Here is a 24,699-nt window from a genome sequence, read left to right on the forward strand (position 1 = left end):
GATATGGATCTTTAATGTCAGCACACTGGAACTGGTCAGTGTCAGCCAAATTCCAGAAGCTGGATGATCTGCATCAGCCAAAGTCTTGTGGCCAAGGCTGTTTCTTGTACAAACTGGAACTGCTGGTACCTGCAGCATGCTTATAGGAAACTGTTAGTATATGACTTCTTTTTTATAAGTTTGTTAGTACTTTTTACTCTAGTTCTATATCATGTTTAGTCAGAGTAGTATAAGCTTTTGTTCCCTGGTACAGTTTGGCAAAGATAACACTGAAAATGGGTGATCTAGGGTTTAACTAGGTAGCAAGCTGTAGCATATGCATGCTTAACCACTATACAATGTTGCTTTCTTCACAAATAGGCAAGAGGGTAAAATGTACACATTTGAAAGGCTGGATACCCCCAAGTTTTCCCCTGACCACCTTATTGACAGTGGCATCACCTCTCCATCTCAAATTATTCTTTATCAAAATGATTCTCAAATTTTGCTGTCCATTAGAGTTGCCTGGAAGCCTTAAAAAATCCCAATTACAATAAAATCCCAAGACAGTGTGGCACTGGGCATACATATATGAATACAAAGAAAGAAATGAGAGTCCAGAAATAAGTTGTTACCTGCATGATAATCTGATTTTTGACAGAGGTGGAAAGAAATGTCAATAGGGAAAGGATTTTTTTTCAATAAACTTTGCTGAAATAATTGGATATATTCATGCAAAAAGGTTAGTGTACACCTTTTCTCCACACCATACACAAAATTAGCTCAAATGGATTGAAATTTAAGTGCAAGAGCTAAAACTACAAGACTTTTAGAGAAAACATAGAAGGAAATCTTTGTGATCTTGGGTTAGGCAGAATTTTTAGATATGGTACCAAAAGCATAATCTATAAAAGAAAAAATTGATAAATTGGACTTCAGTAAAACTAAAATCTTTTGTGTTTCAAAAGAGATTATTAAGAAAAAAACAAACAAACAAAAAAAACAAGCTACAGACTTGGGGAAACTATTTCAGAAGTATATGATAAAGGACTTATACCCAGAATACATGAAGAACTCTTATTATTCAGTAAGAAGACAACAGACATTTCACCAAATAAGATATATAAATGGCTAAAAGGCACATGAAAAGATGCTCAACATCACTAGGCATTAGAAAAATACAAATCAAAACCACAATGAGATACCACTTTGCACCTACAAAGACGGCTATAACCAGAGACAATAATGTGTTGGTGGGGATGTGAAGAAACTAGAATCTTCATGCATGTAAAATGTATAGCCACTTTGAAAAAACAGTTTGACAATTTCTTGAAAAGCTAAACATAGAGTTACATATGATCCAGCAAATATACTTTCAGGTGTTCCAAAAGAAATGAAAATATATGCCCATGTAAAGGCTTGTATGTAAATATTGCAGGCAACATTATTTATCAAAGAGTGAAGACAGTTCTGGTGTCAGTCAGCTAGTGAATGGATAGACAAAGTATATTAGTATATGCATGTAATAAAACTAGTTAAGCAATAAAAAGGAATGGAGCTACAACATGGATGGACCTCAAAAACATTATGTTAGTGAAGAAAGCCAAGCAAAAAAGATCACATATTGTTTGATTTCATTTATACAAAATGTCCAGAAAAAGAATGTAGGGCAATGGCTTCCTGGGGTTAAGAGTGGGAACAAGGAAGGATGGTACATGAATACAATGGATGTTTCTAGGATGATGGGAAATGTTCTAAAACTGGATTGTGGTGATGGTGGCAAAGCTGTAGATATACTAAAAGTCACTTAACTGTATGCTTAAATGGTAGAATAAAATAGATGGGTTTTATGATATATGTTACACCTCAACAAAGCTGTTTTTTAAAAAATCCCAATGCTCCTCTCAGTCAAATGAAATAAAAATTGGTGGAGTGAGATTAGGCATTGGTGATGGTTAAACATCCTCCAGGAGCTCCCATGCACAGACAGGGTGGAAATCATGGGTCCATCACCATGCTCCTCAAGATGAAGTCTGAGGCCAGTAGCATGATATCACCTGGAGCTGGTTAGAAATGTGGAATCTCAGGCCCCAGACCTACTGAGTAAGAATATGCATTTAAATAAGATCTTCACATGAAGCAGATGCCCACTGATTTTGAAAATCACTGCTCTATTATATTGTCTTTATTATTATTACTTTCTTTTATGTATTTATTTACTTCTTTGCTGATGACAAAGAGAAAATTCTGAGATGTCCTGAATGAAATTACAGAGTGTGGAAGGAAGAAACAAGGAGAGTTAATTAGTTAACAGCCATGGGCCAAAAGCAACAGAAGACTGCTCACATTCCTGAGTGTATGTTGGAACATTAACTTCCAGGTGGCTATTTCCCTGATTAGAGAGAATAGCCAGGCACCCCCGCCTCCCAGAAACCTCTGCTTCTTGCTTATGCATAAACTTTCCTAACCATTGCTCACAGCCAATTCAAAGGAGTAAACACTTCTTTACGGACTCTGCACCTGTCTCAGAACTAGCACCACTTCATCTTCCCCAGCCTGTTTAGCTTTAACTAATGTCAATTCTTTCAAAACAACCTACCTCCTTCTTTCCTTTACTTGATGTATTAAAAAAAACAACAACCATCAACTTCAAGACAGAGTGTAACAGAACCCAGGTTGGGCTGCCTGCCACAACAAAAGTCAAACTTGCAAGACAGGTGCTGTTGGAAAACAAAAGAGGTTTATTCAAGTGTTGGTGAACAGAGAAGATGGGGGACTCTCATCCCAAAGACCATCTTAACAGTTCTGGTCAAGCCAGCGATTTTTATAGGGCTGAAAGAGGGAGAGGGAAAACTGGGTGTGCAGGATGTGCAGGACTTCTTCCCATAGGCCTTGATATGGGTTTTTATGGTCAGAATCCTTGAGTTGGCCATCTGATTTTTTTATCAGCTGAATTCCTGTGTCTTGTGGATGGACATCAGCTAGGGACTTGAGGTCAGGAGGTTCCTTTGGTTCACACAGGAACTGAAACTGTTGATTCTAGTAGAGAATACTTAAGAAAAAACAAAAACCATTTAGCATGTAAGCTCTGGTTTTGAGAGAACAATATCAAGTTACAGTAACAAGCTGGGCTTAACATTTACTAAGATTAACATGGGTTCTTTGTACAGACTTTTTATAAGCTTGCTTTGTTAGTACATTCTTATTTTAGTTCTATTCTATGGTTAGTCAGAACAGTATAGTTTTTATTCCCCGTTACAAAAGAACATGCCTGTCCACCTGCGGCTGCTGCCCCAGGACCATGGCTAGCACATGGCTCAATAAACTCCTTTAGAAAAGCCATGAAAATTTTTTGATTACCACTGGTTGTCTCCAGACAGTTACTACAAGGCCACAGAGAATACAATGTGAGTAGAGCTTCAATCAAGTTCCGGAGAAGGCAGCATCCCTGTCTGCTGGCTCATCGCTGTTTCTCCCTGCCACGCAGCTAGTACTAAATTATACATTTGTGGAATGAATAAATGATCGCCACACTCTGCCTCACCTCCTTTTTTGTCGAGCTACTAATATTTTCAAGACCTAGATGAAAAGTACCCTTCACTAGCTCCTCGGGCAGAGTCTTTTGGCCCTGCTCTGTGACCCTGCTGGCCCTCTGTTCATACAGCAGGACAGTAATGGGCACCCAACATTAGCCAATAGAGCTGCACTATCAAAAGGTATGGAAACTATTCTACTGTCATGAAAGTTGAATAACATTATTGTGTGTCTATCTTATGGGGAGACACTGATGAACAAAAGCTGTTATGGCCCCTGTCCTGTCAGAACTTACACTTCGCTGTGGGAAATAGACCTTAACCAAGAATTAAGATGCTGGCCATCTTTGCATGTTACAAAGTGCCAACCTTCTCTTTCCTATTGTCCATCCACCTAGTTTTTATGTAGTTTCTTTGTTCTTCACACACTTTCTATGGAAAATCAAGGCTTCCTGGTAAAGCGAGCCCTGGGGCCAAATGCAGGTCCCCAAACACACAGTTTCACAATCTAATTTGCACACTCTCCCTCCTGCATAGGAGCTAACCTGTTAGTTTGGATTCTCCTAAGGCAGACACTGACAGGGAGATTCTAGTGTGAATAATTCATGTGGGAGGTACCTGGAAATGACAGATACTTATTCTGAGGCCTGGAATGAGAATGGACGAGAGACCAGGCTAACCTTGGAGGACTGAGGTATTCTGGTTCAAAAAGGTTCTGGTGAGTCACAGAAAAACATCTTTACCTCCCGGAGGCCAAGTCAGTAGCTGGCAGCATGGAGGAAAAGGAATTGGGTTAAACAGAAATGGCATTTCATTTACTTCGTCATCTGCTCTGACAGCCACCTACAGGCCCTCCAAGGAAACAGCCACTGACCACTGGCCCTGACCTTTTAGGCTCATGTTACAACTTTCTAGATCTAGCTCAAACCTTATCTGGGTGTATGCTTGTGGATGTGCAGTGTTGGGGGAGGGAGAGGTCAAACACGTACTTTGGGGCCCCCTGGGAGTCCAGGACCCAGCCACTGCAAGGCCGTTACTAAGTAGAGCTGAAAGATCTAAGTTGTCCAAGATGTCCTCTCATTTCAATGTGGCAATCTTCCCAGCTTAGGTCTTTGGTGGCAAATCAAATATTCTATTAGATTATTTTCCAATTTCAGGTATTTCCCCAACTGGATGCTCGAGTGGTATATTTACCAAAAGTTCAGAAACACTGTCCTGCTCACCATCTGCCTTGATGGCCTGACATACTGGACAAGGACCCTGGGGCCAAAACACATGTGGCCCAAGGACAGCATTCCACCACTGGCGTATGGCACCTGAGAGACAGTGGAAACACAAACCTCAACCAGCTGAGCCAAGCCCCAGACTGCAGGCGAATGGCCTCTCCAGCCTCGCTGGTGTTTATTCAGCACCTGCTAGGTGACTGTGGATTAGATTCATCCAAAAAACTCTCCTCTTTCTCATTCCCCAGTGAGAACTATGACAATTTGGCCTTTTCCAACATGGTTATACAGCATCTGTAAGATATCAAAGGTAGCGAATGCAGCATTTTACTGCCAATTTGACCTGATTAGGTGTGTTGTCAACAACTGGACCTTGAGCCTGAATCAGGGGGTTTGTTTTTCACTCTCGCTGCCTCTCCAGCTCTCCTGTGCCCATTGTCTAAATTTTAGAGGACCCAATCTAAAGATAATTCTTTAAAGGAAGCAAATCAGAAGAAGCGCAGTGGGAGCCAGAAGTGTGCAGCTCCTTCAGGAGCCAGCTTGGAAGAGCTGGAAAGCACTTGAGTCCAAACTCCACACCTGTTGGCCAGTGTGCTGGAAAGTGATTGGCATTTAACACAACCTTGGTAACCTTTAAATTCAAACAAGCCCAGGCTCCCAGCTCCCTGCAAACTCACTCGGTTCCAGCTCTTTTTATACTGACGTCACCATTTGGTGACACGACTCATTTCCATGAGCTCCCCCACCTCCACTTCCTGGGCAATGTGTCTGAGTGCAGCTGGAGGGAACCATGTGAGAGAGAGGAGGGCTGAAAGGTGGCATGAAGGTGCAGTTTTAGCTAGTCACGCTGGTGGAGGTGAGGTAGAATTCTGGACACAGTGCCATCTGGACCCATGCAAGCCTGGGGTTTGGGATGGGATTTGTTGTGTTGAAAGGAAGTGCTTGTGAGCTGGTCGAAACTAGGCCAGTGCTGTTTTTACTCTGATGAACAAGATATGATATTCATCACCAAACCAAGGCATCTTAGCATGAAAAGTCTGGTCCATCTCTTTCTCGACATAGGAACCACTTCTACACTCAGGACGGGTGGTCGGCCACTGCCTCTGCGTAGACCAAGGGCAGCAAGCTCAGCTGCCTCCAGGGGCCAGGAAGGTCAGACCAATGAGTGAAACGAGCTGAGCCTAAAACCACAGGGACAAGTCGGCCTGAGCAAACGGAAGCAGATGCTCCACCGAAGGGGAGCGTCTCATCTCACAGTCATTGAAATGCAGAACAGAGGAGAGGGGGGCGAGCAACCCTGTCAATTACATTTTTTTTCCCCAAAACACCAAACTTTAAGAAAACACTGACTGGGCAAACAATATCCATCCATCTGCAAGTGGTGGTCCACAGGCCACCCGTTTACAGTCCTCGTTAAGTGGCTGGCAGGGCACTCCTCTCAAAGCAAGCCCGTGAATGCAACAGCCACTCTCATTTGCTAGGAGACTCACCTCCTAGCAAGTATCTTGCCCTATTGTCCTATTCACCTTTTTACTCATTGAACACATGTTTATTAAGCACTTATTATGCTCTAGGCACAGTGTTCTCAACCAGGGGTTACAGGGAACCCCAGGGAGTGCAACGGGCTTTCTCATGCAGAGTCATGGTGCCTATCGGAGGAGAATTCCCCAAAGTCTTCTTTCTCTCTCAAGCTTCCCCAGCTTCTCCAACCCTTCCTAAAACGTCAGGGTTTCTCTTTTCATTTTCAGTTTGTTAATATCCTTCTAAAAATGTGGCAAAACAACTATAAAGTACTAGTTATGGAGCCCCATTCTGAATGTGTTACAATTCATAAATTTTGTTAGGTAATTTGCTGAGAAAATGTAAACGCATTGCTGTTCCATATACCTCCCACCCTTTTATGGTTTAGCTGGGTTTGGTCTGGCCATATATCTTCATTTCTAAGAATCCTGAGATATAAAGTGCTCCACTGACATCGCCGCATCCAGCAGATGCAATCTGTTTTCATCTTCGTCGTAACGTAATGGAACGCGAACATGCATAGCCGGCTTATTTGCTCCCTGTGCTTGTATTTCCAAAGGTCACGAATGCATGCCGAAGTGCTACATGATATAAGCACTTCCAGGAGCTCTTGAGGAAAATAACATTAATTGCCTGCAACTCTAATTGGCTTAATGACCGCAGCCAGGCCAGTGGCTGGGAAAAGACAGCCCAGAACAGCTGTCAAATCCACAAACCTGGCAGACGGCGTCGAATGCCAGGAGCCCTTCCTGCACAGAGCTGACATTCGAGGGGCCCTCACAGACCCACTGACCAGAAAAACTTCCCTCTATGTGACGATTTTCACATCTGCTTCATTTAAAATGGGTTCCGTGGACCAGGCAGAACGTGCCACATTTCTGCTCTGGCTGGCAGTCGCTGCACTTGGAGGAGCAACGCCCCAAACCTGCTGAGTCATTAGTGAGTGTTTAGGAATGTCCGCAGCAATTAGGTCACAATTGCATTATTTATCTGGCATTTGGTAGGTGCATATTTTTGTAGTTAGAGATGATCTGGGGAGCACCGAATGGAAATCAATGACCTCAGTCTGCCAAGAATCCTACGCCTTACCCGTCCTCAAATGGCTGTCCTGTTTCTCTCCTGTCTGAACACCATCAGAAATTGGGCATATACTCTATCTTATTGGAGGTGTGTGTGTCTGACCTCTTGATTATCTCTGAGATGCAAAGGCACAGGCCTGTAAGAGTTATGAATGTTGGTAGTCAGCCATCTCCGCTCAGGGACTGTGGAGCTAAAAGAAAACCAGGTTGCGATTCAGAAGATCAGAGTTCAAATCCTGAACCCTAATGCTGAATATTGACCAAGTAATCGAACCATCAAAATTATTTTCAGGGAGGTTCAGATCCATATATAGTAGTGAATAGAAAAATATGAAGCACTCTGCAAAAATATTGAGCTGTTGTCATTATTGCAGTTGTATTTCCCAGAAACATCCCCTTTCTAAAATCTTAACATAGAGTCACAACTGTCTCCATCATGTTTTTTGGTTTTTTACCAAAACTACAGGATCAGTTGTCAAACCCACTTTTACTTCTGTGTCCACTGTGCTTTCTCCCCAAGGTGCCCACTGCACATCAATGGGCTGGACTGAGACCACAGAGATATTTTATTTGACTCATAATGTTTTGTTTGTTTTTGTTTATCAAAGTGCCTTGCTTCTTAACATTTTATATATGGGAGCTTTCAGATTGATATTCTCATTTGGTATTTTGATATGAAAGTTCAGATTTCCTACTTCTATTGAAAAACAAGATTTGTCAGTGCTGGCTTGGATTCCTACAGGGCCGTGGCCCAGACCTGTGTACTCTCCACTGCCCACGGCCACCTGGCCTGTCCCTCACTTGCATCTCCTGTCTAAACCCCGTAGGTGTGAAAGTGTCATCTCCTGCTCGTCCCCTGTTTATCTCAGAGAAGAGTGGCTCTAAAATATCAAAACAGATGGAAGCAAGAGGAACAAAGAGCAGCAATGAGACCGGCTAAGCAAGTTTCTGGACATTAATGAATGGAATAGAGATATCAACCAGCTCCAATAAGTAGTACAGCAGAGTGGTCAAAAGTATGAACAAAATACTAATGCAATATCAAATCAGGGCTTGAGCCCCAACTAGTTTAGAAGAGATTCTTAAGCTCTCTGGGCCTAAGTTTTCTCTCTTAGAATCAGAGAATAATAATCATTGTTTTTAAAATTTGCTTGGATTACAAGGATTTATTAAGCTATGTACAAGAGCCTCTTTTAGGCACTGGTAATGCAACAATAATCAGAACAAAGTCTGTACTCATGTGTTTTATTTATTTATTTATTCATTTTTAATCTCCCGAGGATATTTTTTCCATCGGTTTTCAGAGAGAGTGGAAGGCTGGGTCAGGGGGGAGGGGAGCGAGAGGGAGAGAGAGAGAGAAACATCGATATCAATTGGTTTCCTCCCACACGTGCCCTGACCCGGGCCGGGCATGGAGCCTGCAATGGAAGTACGTGCCCTTGGCCGAAATCGAACCCAAGACCCTTCAGTCTGTGGGCAGACACTCTAACCACTGAGCTAAACCTGTTAGGGCTGTACTCCTGTGTTTTATATGAAATGAGTGCATCCATGTTAAGCACTTAGGATGCTGCCTGGCACATAATAAACACTTAATACATATTAGCTATTATCATAATTATTGACAATAGGTTGTCTACTCAAAAGTAATTACTTAAATCAGGAAAAGTAAATCTGTTTAAGCTTATATTTTACTTCCTGATCGTAGCTACCAGAAATACAGTGTTGAGAGTGAGCCTGAGGTCTGTCCAGGTTCTGCACAAAGGAGTGTAGTGATTGATGATTGACTTCTGACATGGGCTTCATTTATGTGCATGTAAATTTGCCTGGAGGTCTGCCATCCTGGTTTATAGAATACCTAAATTCTGTAACTTTAATTTCTGTAAATGTCTGCCTCTTGTAAGTGTTGACAGTCTTTCTGAGACTTCTTATGAAAAGAGACAAAATTGTCATCTCCAAGTTAGTTTCTCTTTAGCAGGCGGCTCAGAAGGGCAAGGCCACGTGCTGTTGCAGATGCCCTGAGAACATGCAAAGCTTGGGGGCTGCTCACCTGCGATTAGGGAGGGGCTGGAGAAGTCTGTTCCAATAACCAGCCGTGAAGATGAGCCTCTCACGGGAACTGAAAGGCCTGCCCAGTGAGGATATATTTCTTTTTCGATAAAATATTTAAAAGGAAAGAAAGAAAAGAAGAACATTCAAACAAATCACACCACAAAACCCCAGAGTTAGCCCCTAGCAGGCTGGGGGCTGAAACTCTTTGTGGCAGCCCTGTGCCCTCACTGGCATCTCAGGTTTGATTCCCCCAAACGCCTGTTCTCACGTGATTCCAGGCCAGGCAAGGGTGGAAAGTCATTGCCAAGATCCCTCCTTCACAGACAAATCCGAACGTTCACGCTTTGCAAACTCCGCAGGGGCGGAAATGAAATAAATCCTTTCCCAGCAATATTAAATGTGCACTGCCATGCTCCCCGAAGCTTGCACCTGCCGCCCCAGCCCGGGGCCTCCCAATGTCTTCCGTCAGAATCACACGTGGCAGCCAAGTTCACAGGCTGCTGGTAGGAGGGGCCACCGGGTAATGAAAGACAGGAAGCAGGCCTGGGCTGCCAGGTTGGGGGTGAGCAGCCGCGGCGACATCTCGTTGTCAAGCAGACACATGCAATAATGTCGGGGTGGCACCTCTGCTCCGCGGCTCAGACGTGATCCTCTGGGCCAACTCCCTTCCCACCACGGATGCGGGGTGTTTGTAAACGACTCTCCCAGGGTCGTTTGCCCATCCTTGTTCCATCACAGCTCCCAAGGATCCATACTGTCCCCATCCGAGTAAAACAAAGCCTGTCTATACCAAGGTGGGGGGACTTTCTGAAAAGTGTGGTGGCACAAAGTGGGTGGCTCTAGGGTCCTCCTGTTCCCCACACAGCACTCGGGGCTTCCTTTCCAGAGAACGTGTATGATACATAATTTACTACTTGCTTGTATAGCTACTTGTTTACTCTCTGTACCCCAGGAGTCTATGAGCATTTTGAGCACACAGACTGGATCGTATTTGTACTGCTCTCTCTTCGTGCTCTAACGTAGGGCTCAGGGAATTTCTCTTCAAAGGGCCATATAGTAACTATTTTTGGTTTTATAGACCAAAAGGTCTCCCTTGGGACAGCTCAAATCTGCTGTTGTAGCTTGAATCAGCCACAGTCAAAATGCAGACAAATGGGTATGGCCATTTTCCCATAAAACTTCATTTACAGCCCTGGCCAGGTGACTCTGTTCATTGGAGCAACACCCAAAGGTTGTGGGTTCGATTTCCGGGTGGAGGGAGGTGGTGCAGACTGGAGTCGCCCGAGGAGATTCCGGGGTGCGAGGCAGTGGGGAGAGACATGGAAAAGCAGCTGCAGGATTCCTGTGCTCGGTCATGCCCCCAACCCCAATTCTGCAGCAGCCCTTTTTCCTGAGAGGTGCAAGCCCCTCCCAGCGACAGCAGCCTGGGGAAAGCAATTACCCTGCCTCTGGGACACAGCGTCTGGAATCCCGCTCAGCCCACCCTTCATCTAGGCCCCTGTTGAGGACACATCAGCAGACGCCCGGCCTACAGGTCTGGGAAGTCTTAGGGGGCGTCAGTGGCCGGCTTCTGGCAGAACCCACTGGCCTGCCTATGAGGGGCTCTATCCTGCTGAGGTCAGGAAATATTCCAGATCAGACTCAGACGTGTGGCTCTGGGACAAGGGAACACACCCTCCATCCTCCTGAAGCCTGAATGGCACCTCCTCCTCGCAGGAGACCCAGAGGTCCCATCCTCCCAATTCCGTCAAAAGCCCTTTCAGAAACGGCCTTTCAGCAATTGAGTCCAAGAGCTGGCTGGCAGGCGGGGTGGGCACAGGCGGATCCTGAGGAGCCTCGGGATGTTTGGGACCCACCACCGGCCCTGTGCTGCTAAAACATTGGCCTTGGGGCACGGCTTGCTCCCCCCCCCGCCCTGTGCGCAGCCAAACCTGTCAGAGGCAGCCACAAGCTGTGGGTCACTTGAAGCTTTGAACAAGTTGCTGAGAGCGAAACGCGGTCAGCTGCTGACAGTGGCTGGCACCAGGGTGCCTCCTGGGGCCCAGAGCCAGCCAACAAAACAGAAGAGCAGGACCAAAGGGGTATCCCGCGGGCACCAAGCTGCCGAGAGGAAGCCACTTTGTGGGTGTTTCGTTTGTTCCATTATTTTATTTTTCTTTTATTGCTTTATTATTTTTTCTTTCTTTTTCCTTCATATCTCTTATTTTTCTCCTTTCTATTCTCGCTCGATGTTTTCTCTTTTTCTTTTCTCCTTAAGTTTTCTTCTTTCTCTTCATTTCTTTTTCATGTCTTTGCTTCCTTCTTTCTCCTTCCCTCTCGCCCTTTTCTGTTCTTTAATCTATTCTTCATTCTATTCTTTATTCTTTAATCTACTCTTTATTCTACCCTTTATTCTGTTCTTTAATCTACTTTTTAATCTACTCTTTATTCTATTCTATTTTTTTTTTTTTAATATATCTTTATTGATTTCAGGGAGAGGAAAGGAGAGGGAGAGAGAGAGCTAGAAACATCAATGATGACAGAGTCATTGATTGGCTGCAGCCCGAAACCCGGGCATGTTCCCTGACCGGGAATTGAACCCTGATCGCTTAGATCCTAGGTCGATGCTTAACCGCTGAGCCACTCCCGGCAGGGCTCTTTATTCTATTCTTTATTCTACTCTTTATTTTACTCTTTATTCTATTTTTTATTCTACTTTTCTCTCCTTTTTTTTCCTTCCATGTCCTTTTTTCTCCCCTTTTTTTCTCATATTCTTTTTTCCCTTTTATTATTCTTGCTCTCTTTTATCTTCTCTAATTCTCTTTTCTTTTGTGGTCATTTATGTCTTGCTTCCAGGTTCTTTTTCATGTTTTTGTTTTGTTCTGTTTGCTTTTGTTCTGTCAGCACCTGCACGACAGCTCACACTATGTGGCTGAGGTTGAGCCTCCCAGTCAGCCAGCCTGAGGGGAGGCCCCACCAGTAAATGCGACAACAGCAATCACGACCAAATTCCAATAGGAAAGCCCAAGTAACCCCCACAAGGGACATCCCTACAGCACCCAGCTCAGGAGATGAAGGAGACAACACCACTGGGTCCCCCAGGACACTTACTATAAAAGGCCACCCCATGAACATTGGAAGTAAGAGCAGTTCTATTTAATACAAAGAAACAAATGCAAAGAGACAGCTAAAATGGGGAGACAGAGAAACAACCTCCAAGTGAACCAAAAGGAGAAATCTCCAGAAAAAGAGCTAAATGAAATGGCGGCAAGCAAATGGTCAGATATAGAGTTAACGGTAAGGGTTATAAGGTGGCTCAAGAAACTTAGTGAGAACTACAAGGAATTTAATGGATCTACAAAGCACTAAGTGGGGAATACATCCACATAAACAATAGAAACTATGAGTAAAAACCAGTTGGAAATGAAGAACACCGTATTAGACTTCAAGCATACACTGGGAGGAATTGAAAGTAGGCTGGACGAAGCAGAGGATCGAATCAATGATTTGGCAGACACATCTTAATTAAAATGGTAAATGAGAAAGACAAAGAGAGAATAGCAAAGGCAACAAGACAAACAGTTACCTACAAGGGAGTTCCCATTAGGCAGTCAGCTGATTTTTCTACAGAAACACTTCAAGCCAGAGGGGATTCGCTAAAGTATTCAAAGTAATGAAAACCAAGGACCTGAAACCAAGACTACTCTATCCAGCAAGGCTATCATTTAAAATTGAAGGTGAAATAAAGAGCTTCCCAGGAAAAAAAAGCTAAAGTAGCTCATTACCACCAAACCAGCACTGCAGGAATGCTAAAGGGACTGCTTTACAACGAGAAATAGGGAGAGAGAGGAACATAAGTATAAAGAACAAAATGGCAAAAAATAAGTACCTATCAATAATAAACTTAAACGTATGTGGATTAAATGCTCCAATCAAAAGACATGGGGTAGCTGAATATGTAAGAAAACATGACCCATATACAAGAGACCCACCTCAGAACAAAAGATTCAAAGAGACTGAAAATGAAGGGATGGAAAAATATTCCAAGCAAATGGAAACAAACAAAAAAAAAGCTGGGGTAGCTATACTTATATCTGACAAAACAGACTTCAAAACAAAGGTCATAAAGAGACAAGGAAGGTCACTACATAACACTAAAAGGATTGATCCAACAAAAGGACATAAACCTTACAAACATGTATGTGCCCAACATAGGAGCACCTAAATATATATATTATATTATATATATAATATATAATATAATATAATATATATATTTATACACATACACACATATATATATTCTTGGTAGACTTTAAGGGAGAGATCAACAGCAATACAGTCATACTAGGGGATCATAACACCCACAGACATCACTGGATAGATCTTCCAGACAAAAAGTCAACAGGAAACAGTGACCTTAAACAACACACTAAATCAGATGCATTTAATTGATATTTACAGAACATCTCATCCCAAACCAATAGAATATACATTCTTCTCAAGTGCACATGGAACATTCCAAAAGACAGGCCACATGTTAGGACACAAAATAAGCCTTAACAAATTCAAGAATATTCTAATCATACCAAGCACCTTCTTGGATCACACTGGCATGGAACCAGAAATCAACTACAATTTTTAAAAACCCTCAAAAATACTCAAACACATGGAGACTACATAGCTTGTAATAAAACAATGAATGGGTTACCAAGGAAATCAAGGAAGGAATTAACAATTACATGGAAATATATGAAAATGAGCACACAACCACCCCAAATCTGTGGGATACAGTGAAAGCAGTCCTGAAAGGGAAATTCATAGCATTACAGGCCTACCTCAAGAAGCAAGAAAAATCTCAAATAAACTATCTAACCCTACACCTAAAATAACTAGAAAAAGAACAATAAGAAAAGCCCAGAGTAAGCAGAAGAAAGGAAATAATAAAGATCAGAGCAAATAAATGACATAGAGTCTAAGAAAACAATACAAAGATCAATGAAACCAAGAGTTGGTACTTTGAAAAGATAAACAAAATTGATAATCCTTTAGCCAGACTCACCAAGAAACAAAGAGAGAGGACCCAAATATGTAAAATCAGAAATGAAAGAGGTGAAGTAACAATGGACATCACAGAAATAAGAACAATTATAAGAAAAAATACTGTGAAAACTATATGCCAACTAATTGGACAGCCTGAGTGAACGGACAAATTCCTAGAAACATACAATCTACCAAAACTCAATCAGGAAGAATTAGAAAACCTCAATAAACTGATAACAACTGATGAAATTGAAGCACGAAACAAAAAATTCTCAGCAAACAAAAGTCCTGGACTGGATGGCCTCACAGGTGAATTTTACCAAACATTCAAAGAAGAATTAACACCTATCCTCCTTAAACTATTCCAAAATATTCAAGAGGAGTGAACACTTCCAAGCTCTTTTTACAAGGCCAGCATTATTCTAATTCCAAAACCAGATAAAGACACTACACAGAAAGAAAACTATAGGCCAACATCCCTGATGAACATAGATGCTAAAATTCTCAACAAAATATTAGCAAACTATCCAGCAATACATTAAAAGGATTTTGCAGCACAATCAAAATGGGACTTATGCTGGGGATGCAAGGTTGGTATTATATCCACAAATCAACAAATATGATATATCACATAAATTAATGAAAGATAAAAATCACATGATCACATTAACAGATGCAGGAAAAGCGTTCAATAAAATCCAGTACCCATTCTTGATATAAACCCTCAGCAAAATGGGAATCGAAGGATCATACCTCAACATAATAAAGGACATATGTGAAAAACATAGGACCAATACCTTATTCAATAGGCAAAAAATAAAAGTGTTTTCCTTAAGAGTAGGCACAAGACAGGGATGCTACCTTTCACCACTCTTATTCGTCATAGTACTGGAAGTCCTGCCACAGAGATCAGATAAGAAGAAAAAACAAAAGGCATCCAAATTGGAAAGGAGGAAGCAAAACTCATTATTCACAGATGACATGATTTTGTACATAGAAAACCTTAAAGACTCCACACAAAAATCTACTAAATCTAATAAATAAATAGGGCAAAGTAACAGGGAACAAAATTAATATCCAGAAATTGATGGCATTTTTATACATCAATAACTAACTCTCAGAAAGAGAAAATAAGAAAAAAATCCCACTTACTATTGCAACAACAAAAGAATAAGGTACCTAAGAATAAACTTAAGCAAGGAGGTAAAAGACCTGTACTCAGAAAACTATAGAAAATTGAAGAAAGAATTAGAGGAAGATGCAAACCAGTGGAAATATATACCATGTTCATGCATTGGAAGAAAGAATATCATTAAAATGTCCATGCTACCCAGGTCCTATTAAATACCAATGACATATTTCACAGATCTAGAACAAATATTCCAAAAATTTACATGGAACCAAAAAAGGCCCCAAATAACCTAAGAAATCTTGAGAAAGAAGAACAAAGTTGGAGGTACCACAATACCTGGTATCAAACTACACTACAAAGCCATTGTAATCAAAACAGCCTGGTACTGGCACAAGAACAGGCACGTAGCTCAATGGAAGAAAAGAGAAAGCCAAAAATCAACCCACAGCATTATGTTTAATTAATATTTGACAAAGGAGGCAAGAGCATACAATGGAGTAAAGATAGTCTCTTTAATAAATGGTGTTGAGAAAACTGGACAGGTACATGCAAAAAAATGAAACTAGACCACCAACTTACACCACACACAAGAAACTGAAAATAGATACGAGACTTAAATGTAAGTTGAGAAACCATAAAAATCCTAGAAGAAGTCACAGTAAAATCTCAGACATCTCTTAAAGCAATATTTTTGCCAATATGTCTGTAAGGGGAGGGGAAACACAGGTAAAAAATAAACAAATGGGACTACATCAAACTAAAAAGGTCTGCACAGCAAAAGAAACCATCAATAAAATGAAAAGGGAATATGAGAACATATTGGCCAATGATTCATCTGATAAAGGGTTAATCTCCAAAATATATAAAGAATTTATACAACAATCCAATTTTAAAAATGGTCAAAGAACCTGAGTAGACACTTCTCCAAACAAGACAAGATGGCCAAGAGACCTATGAAAAGATGCTCAATGTCACTAATCATCAGAGAGATGCAAATCAAAACCACAATAAGGTATCACCTCACACCTTCCAGAATGGTTACCATTAATAAATCAACAAACAAGTGCTGGCGAGGATGTGGGGAAAAGGGAACCCTAGTGCACTGCTGGTGGGAATGCAAACTGGTGCAGCCATACTGAAAACAGTATAGAATTTCCTCTATAAATTAAAAATGGAACCGCCTTTTGACCCAGTGATCCCACTTCTAGGAATAAATCCTAAGAATCCCAAAACACCAATTAGAACTTATGCACCTCTATGTTCACAGCAGCGCAATTTATAATAGTTAAGATCTGGAATCAGCCCAAGTGCCCATCAGTAGATGAGTGGATAAAAAAGCTGTGGGACATCCACACCATGGAATACTATGCAGCTGTAAAAAAGAAGGATCTCCTACCCTTTGAGACAGCATGGAGGGGCCTGGAGGTTATTATGCTAGGTGAAATAAGCCAGGCAGAGAAAGAAAAATACCATATGATCTCACTCATACGTGGAATCTAATGAGCAAAATAAGCTGACAAACAAAATAAAACCAGAGGCATGGTATATAGAACAGACTGACAAATGTTAGAAGAGAGGGGTAGGGCTGACTGGATAAAGAAAAATGAAGGGATTAGCTAAAGAACATATATGCAGCCCTGGCTGGTGTGGCTCTGTTGGCTGGGAGTCATCTTATGCACCAAAATATTACCGGTCTGATTCCCATTCAGGGCACATGCCTGGGTCGCGGGTTTGATCCATAGTAGGAGGCAGGCAATCAATGTTCGGCTCTCACATCAATGTTTCGCTCTCTCTGTCCCTCTCTCTCTAAAAAAAAAAAAAAAATCATTCAATAATAATAAAAAGAACATATATGCATAGCCCATGGACACAGACAATAGTGAGGTGCGGACCAAGTGAAGGGGGCAGGGGCTGGATGGTGGGGGACAGGGGGGAGTGGGGGACATCTGCAATAGTGTCAACAATAAAAAATTTCAATTAAAAAGAAGAAATAAACATATAAATAAAGTAAATAAGGGCCAAGGAGAGAAAGCAGGGCATCACTGCACTAGATTTGAGCTTCTTTAGTGACAGGTAATGAACAAGGTTTCTCTATTGAATCAGTACATCACCTACTGGCACTCAAACTAAAATATGGCTGCTTGGTCTGTCACTTCCATAGATAAAGTTAGTGTCCTGATTGCGAAATTACCTCTGAAATGAAAGGGCTGAATTCTTTGAGCTCTCTGAGTTTCCAGTTTTTCATGCCTAAAATAACCGTTTCTAGCCCACAGTTCTGTTGAGAGGGTCACTGTAGGTACTGCATGTAAAACGCTCAGGACAGGGCCTGGCGTTAGGTGATGCTGGTGACTGGCACCCAGGAGCGTCCGCTAAGGTCAGGAAATGGGCCCCTGGAAGGAGGGCGAGCTGGGTGTCTTCCGCTTGCCCTTCCCGCGTCCCCCGCTCCTGCCCTGCGGGCTCCCTTGGCTCCTCCACTCCCTGGGTGGGGACAGAGGCAGGAGACAGCCAGGTCAGCGTACTCATTTCCCCCTTTCTCCAGGCAGCGTCCCTCCAGGAACGCGAGTGGCAGCCTTCCTTTCCACGCGGCCTTGCCTGCAAAGGCCCGGGCTCCCTCAGGCCGGTGCACTCGCTCTCTCCCGATACCCACAGCAGGTGTGGGACAGTCCTGTCGTCCTCTGGGCACTGTTCCCACATCTTTGTCTTCTGCTTCCTGGACTCTGACCAAGGCATCAAACATACATTAGAAAACTGAATTCAAATGCAAGGGAGGCGGGTAAATTTCTAGAAATAGTTCTTTGTGCTTCCTTTCCACCCACCTATGGGAGTGAGAAAACTAAGGGTGTTTTTCTCCAGGCCCAGCGCAAAACAGGTTCAAGGCTTTGCTCGCCAGGCCTGGGCTCCCTTGCTTTGGGAGTCATTAAGCCCGAGTTTGCATTTCAGGGATGAAACCAGCAGTTGCGGGCCAGCCTAGAGATTCAGGCCTTGTGGGGCCTGGGTGCCCCAGGAGGCAGGCCGGTGCGGGAACTGGCTGGCTCACTCTCAGTAGGGATGCGGGCTTTGAGAGAGCCCGGGACCCATCCTCACTCCGGGGAAGTAGCTGTGAATGCCAAAGGCCTGAAACATCAGGCCCAGGGGGGTTGTAATCTCAGCAAAGAACTCCCACTCCGAGCCCCTGGCAGAGGACTCGAGCTCCCCTGGCAGTGCACACAGGCGCTTGGGCAGTGACTCCTATCGGAGTGGCAGTGACACACTCAGTCAGAGGCTTCGGGATTTCCCTGTCACCTCAAGAGGGAGTGGAGCTGCCTCCTAAACTGTAACAGGGTGTGCGCAGACTGTACTTCGGTGGTTCTGATTTTGCGTGACTTGACTTGCCCTGGGACCCTGATGTGAGCAGTCCAGGGAGCACAGGGAAGTGCCCTAACTATGCCCATCTTGGGAAGGAGAAAAGCAGAGCCCGGGAGACCCGAACCTTCTGCAGCTCAAGGTGTTTTGGGTCAATATTGGCTGAACAAATGGCCTTTGTGTGTGTGTAGGGCACGTTTACATCCGCTTTAGAGGCACAGTTCTTACTTTGCAGAGTCCTGCAGAAACCCAAATGTTTGAAAAATTCCAAGAACAGAGTGGTTTTCTGCTTCTCTTTCCCATCAGGCAGCTGGGACACTGTTGCTCACAACACCCTCCCCAGAGGCTTATTACATCCGACTGCTCTGGGCACTTCACCCACGAAGGTGCTGAGCAAAACCAAGAAATGTTGCCCATCTTGCTATCTTGCTGTTCGGCACAAAGCTTAGAAAATCAAGTAAAACAATCAACTTGGCTGCTCATAAAGTCAGCAAAAATGTTTATATAATTAATCTTACCGTGGCAGTTCAGTCACAACATTAGTGTCAAATGTACCAGAAAAATAACCTAAACTGTAGGTGCAAACCCATTTACTTTGTGCATCACCAGCATGTCCACCTGCCTCCATGTACACACTAATAACCGTTTGAGGCTTATAAATAAATGGTTACTGGTGTCTAGAAAGAAACAAGTCAGGAAACTGAGACCTGAGATGAAACAAGCACAAATCAGCAGCATCACACCACCATCAGAATGAGGATATGTCTGAGGTCCCAGAGGAAGCCCAGACCTCCAGGGTGCGGGGGAGCCCAGCGGAGCGGCTCGTTTTAATTTGCATCTCTCTGATGATGAGCAATGGTGAGCATTGTCTTATAGATCTCTGGGCCATTTGTCCTCTTTGGAGAAGTGTCTATTTAGGTCATCTGCCCATTTTTTAATTGGATTGTCTTTTTTTTTTTTTTTTTTAGTTGTATGAGTGCTTTATATATTTTGGAAATTAACCCCATATCAGATGTATCATTGGCAAATATGTTCTCCCATACAGTGGGCTTCCTTTCCATTCTGATGCTGGTTTCTTTTGCTGTGCAGAAGCTTTTTAGTTTTATAGTCCCATTTGTTTATCTTTTCCTTTGTTTCTCTTGCCCAAGGTGATGTATTGGTGAAAATTCTGCTACTTGAGATGTCTGATTTTTTGCTGCCTACGTTTTCTTCTAGGGTTTTTATGGTTTCACGACTTTCAGTGGACAAAAACTAAAACATTTTCCCTAAGAACAGGAACAAGACAGGGGTAACATAGTACTGGAAGTCCTAGCCACAGTGATCAGACAAGAAGAAAAGATAAAAGGCATCCAAATTAGAAAGGAGGAAGTAAAATTGTCATTATTCGCAGATGACATGATATTGTACATAGGAAACCCTAAAGACTGCCCCCCAAAACTACTAGATTTAATAAATGAATTGGGCAATGTAGCAGGATACAAAATTAACACTTAGAAATCAATGTTATTTTTATACACCAATAATGACCTCTTAGAAAGAGAAACTAAAAAAAAAAATCCCATTTACCATTGCAACAAAAAATTAAAATACCTGGGAATAAACTTAACCAAGGAGGTGAAAGACCTGTACTCAGAAAACTACAGGACACTGAAAAAGAAATAGAGGAAGATATAAACAAGTGGAAGAATATACTGCCTTCATGGATTGGTAGAATTAACATCACTAAAATGTCCATACTATGCAAAGCAATCTATAAATTCAATTAAATCTCTCTTAAAATACCAACAGCATATTTCACAGATCTAGAGCAAAGACTACAAAAATTTATATGGAACCAAAAAGGACCTCGAATAGCCACAGCAATCTTGAGAAAGAAGAACAACATGGGAATGATCACAATACCAGATATCAAGTTATACTACAAAGCCGCTGTAATCAAAACAGCCTGGTACTGGCACAAGAACAGACATATAGATCAGTGGAACAACAGAGAACCCAGAAATCGACCCACACCATTATGGTCAATTAATATTTGACAAAGGAGGTAAGAATATACAATGAAGTAAAGACAGTCTCTTCAATAAATGGTGTTGGAAAAATTGGACAGATACATGCAAAAAAAATGAAACAGACCACCAACTTACTCCATACACAGGAATAAACTCAAAATGGATAAAAGGGCAGTAGTGCTTTATATAGGCCACTGAGATGACTATATTCACTTTCTACCAGGAACACAGAACTTGCTTTAAAATCACAATAAACTTTTGTAACAAATCATCTCCACACATTCCTACACCACTGCTTCCACTCCATGCGATCATCCATTACATCTGGCAACTGCGGAGGCTGCCCTCAGCTTGGAACTTCAGTACTAATTCCTTTTGAGTTAGTGCTTAGCAGCATAAAATCTTGACTCTTGGCACCGAGAAGTAAATTGTTCTTGTAGTACTATTCTTACATGCCTTGAGTTTAATTATCTTCTAATTTCCAGGTCATGTTATTACCATGAAAATACATGATTTTGCAAATTTATTTGCAGTCCATAAAAAATGACTTTGGAAATGAATGTTGCTAAATTGGTCCCTTGTAAAAACCTCTTTTGCTGTTGTTTTTTAAAAAACAAAAAACTTTCCTACTGGAAAATGTGGGCTGCTCAAATGCCTACTCTCTTAAAAGTTGAGAATCAGTAACTTGAGTTGAAGATGTGAGGGCACTTAAAGAGGAGTTGGGAGGTCTTTGGTCAGGTGGGCAGGCAATATTCAGAAATAAGATCATTGTGGTAAAGGGGTCAGATACAAGACTGGTCATATCTGGGCCAGGAGTTTAGCTGAAGTCTGAAATATTGGTAATATTTAGCATCCAAGGGTCAGAGATTTATAAACAATTAACAGTTGTGTTCAATGGAAATTCACAAAAATCTGAAATGAACTAAATATTGCACTTGGTAGACACTATTCGATTCTGTCTTCAATATATTTAAATAACATAAGGAGTAAAGTGAGAAGTGAGGCACTCTTGGTCTCTAGGAGTTGTCAAGAGTTTCCTGCCTTTCTCACTCCTAAACTGATTCCTACTTCCCTGGGATCAGAAGCAAGAAAATTGGCTTCCCAAGCAGGGAAGAGTTGCTAAAATTTAAGAACGTTGATACAGCAGCTTCCAGAGGGGATACAGGTCATATAGGTCATGTCATATGTGGTCATGGCCTCTCTTCTCTTTCTTCCTGATCTCCAAAGAGATGGTACAAGCCAAAGGCTGCTGCTGCAGGGGCACTGGCATCTCTCTGTCTCTCCTTAGATGCTCTGTCCTTCCTGTCAGGTAGCTTTGGAAGGGAACTTAGGCCAGCTCGGCCCAGCTCCATTGCCCATTGTTGGTGGAAATCGGACATCTCATCTCACTGTGATTGAACCAGAGTCCTGTGTTTGAACTTTTGGGATAAGGGGGAACAAATAGTGCCATCTTCACAACCTGCTTTATCTAAGGCTGATTAGGCCTAACTGGCTTTGAAGAAAGAAAACTCCAATTTAGTCAAGATATCTCACTAGAATTTTGCCATGGTGTTTAGGATCAACCGCAGTAAGACCTAGTCACCCCTCACTGATTACCGCTCCTAACCATGTATCTGTCATGAGGAGCTCATGGGAAAATGGGTAGCTTGCACAAGGCAAAGTTTGTATGTTCCTGTGGCCCTTTGCCATGGGAATAACATGAAACATACCCCCAATTCTAACAGCCACTAATAAGGATCTGTACACTGGTGAGTGGTCAATTTCCATAAAAATATGGCTTATTCTTCTTGATCTGTATTTTCTCTCTCTCTGGGGACTTTCCCCCTTTCCTTTGTCTCTAAACACTGGCTTCTCTTCTCGCCACTCATTCCCCCAGCAATTATTCACTGCTTCTCCCTCAACCACCTGTTGGCCACTCTACCTTATTTCCTCTTTATCACCCCTGACTTCTAGCCTCGAGGGCATTGCTAACCCAAGTTTCTTACCATCCAAGCAGTATCAGTAATACTCAAACAGAATAGTTTACTGCCCAATTGTGAGCAAAGAAAAAGAATGTGCTAATCTGCAAATAAAATGAGTTCATCATTAAGTAATAACTGATTGTTTTTTGACCGAGTTTGACCATTCTAAGACTGAAATGCCTAAAAAGGGTTCCCAAGTCATAAACTTTGGCATTTTCAAATATTAAATTATGTTTAAAGAGGGAAAATTTTACTTTTAAATGACATCACATGCTAAAATATGTCCCTAAATGCTTAAAAAGTAATATTACCACATTTAAACATTGCCAAATAATATTTTACACATATTGATCTATTTACTATTTGCATTCCCAAAACTGAAAGCAATCAGTACATATACTAAATGCTGAAACCAAACAGAATGGCATACATAGCAACTTCATGCTTTATTAAAGTTGGCCCAGCTGGTGGCAGTTTGGTAACTAAAGCTCTCTCCCAACTGGCTAAAACGTCTGTAACGTTGCACTGCACTGGGGGCAGAGAATGCTGTCACTTGAGTTTAGTCTGTAAGCAGCAGTTACCTAATTCTTGTTAACCTTCGGGCTAGAATTTTATTTGGGAGGCTAAGTTTTATACATGGCTGTCTATAGATTTTGCAATTTCTGCACTTCTGAAAAAATTTTCTTATAAAAATTAGATTATATTCTGCTAGAGGACAATGTAAATTTATTGAATGTATTTTGAAGTAATTATTGTTACTAAGGGTCTCAGATATGGCTGCCAAAGGCAAATCTAAACTTAGAATAATAGAAATTATCATGGGATAGTGTCCCTCAGGGACTAAGGCGGTAGTATCCCTGCAGCAAAGAAAGCTGTCGTGATAGTTTATGAGCTATGGGTTCTTCATCAAGCTGAGCCCCTTTAAGGGAGATATACATTTAATCATTACATTATTATATTAATTTGGTATGTTTATATAAGGTAATATGGGACTACAAAGGAGAAGCAACAAATTTTGCCCAGTTGGGCTGAATGTCAGGCATGAGATGATGTTAATGGTTAAGGAAAGACCTCACAGAGGAGATGTTTAGGCTGAATCTTGGGATATGAGCGGAAGATAGTCAGGTGAAGAGCCGAGAAAGAACATATGTGCCACATAGTCTAAACAAGGGGATGGGAAAGGGCCTGTACAAAATGTTCGAATACTTTACCAGAAACATCTATAAACGTTGCCTGTTGCATCCCTTCCAGAGAGCCTGCCACACCCTCAGCTCCTGAAAGGAGAGACTATATACCTGCAATCTGCCGGTGCTGATCAGATCAAAGATGATGGCTTACCCAATACACTGGTTAAGTTACCAATCAGATGGTCCTCAGGGAACTTGAACGAATAGATCAGAGGTACTTAAGCTGAAACGTTGTGACAAGGGCAGCTCTGTGGAGCCCTCTGTGGTGACTGCATTAGGCCACGTGCAGGGCAAGAAGCAGAGGAAGCTGGTCCAGAGACGAGCGAGAACTGAAGAGGCTCACAGGGAAGAGCAACGATGGAAGAGCCACATGTTTCTTTCCGGTCTTTAGTTGCTATAGCAGAGGATGGGGATGGCAGCTGCGGCCCTTGGCACAATCCAGCCTGCGGTCCGTTTTGACAATATTAAGGATCATGAGGGGGGACGGCAAAGGGGTGAACTGCCTACGTGGCCCACAGGGCTTTTACAGAAAAACTTTGCCAACTCTTGCACCGTGGCAACAACTGCCAGCAAACTGAGAAGCTTGTTGCGGGAAAGGTTCCCTTTTCACTCGTGCTGCGTGCCTGTCACTGCGGAGCTTTGCACCGAGTCTCCTTTCTCTG

The sequence above is a fragment of the Miniopterus natalensis genome, chromosome 15 (genome assembly GCF_054644295.1).
Source record: "Miniopterus natalensis isolate mMinNat1 chromosome 15, mMinNat1.hap1, whole genome shotgun sequence".
Taxonomy (NCBI): Eukaryota; Metazoa; Chordata; class Mammalia; order Chiroptera; family Miniopteridae; genus Miniopterus; species Miniopterus natalensis.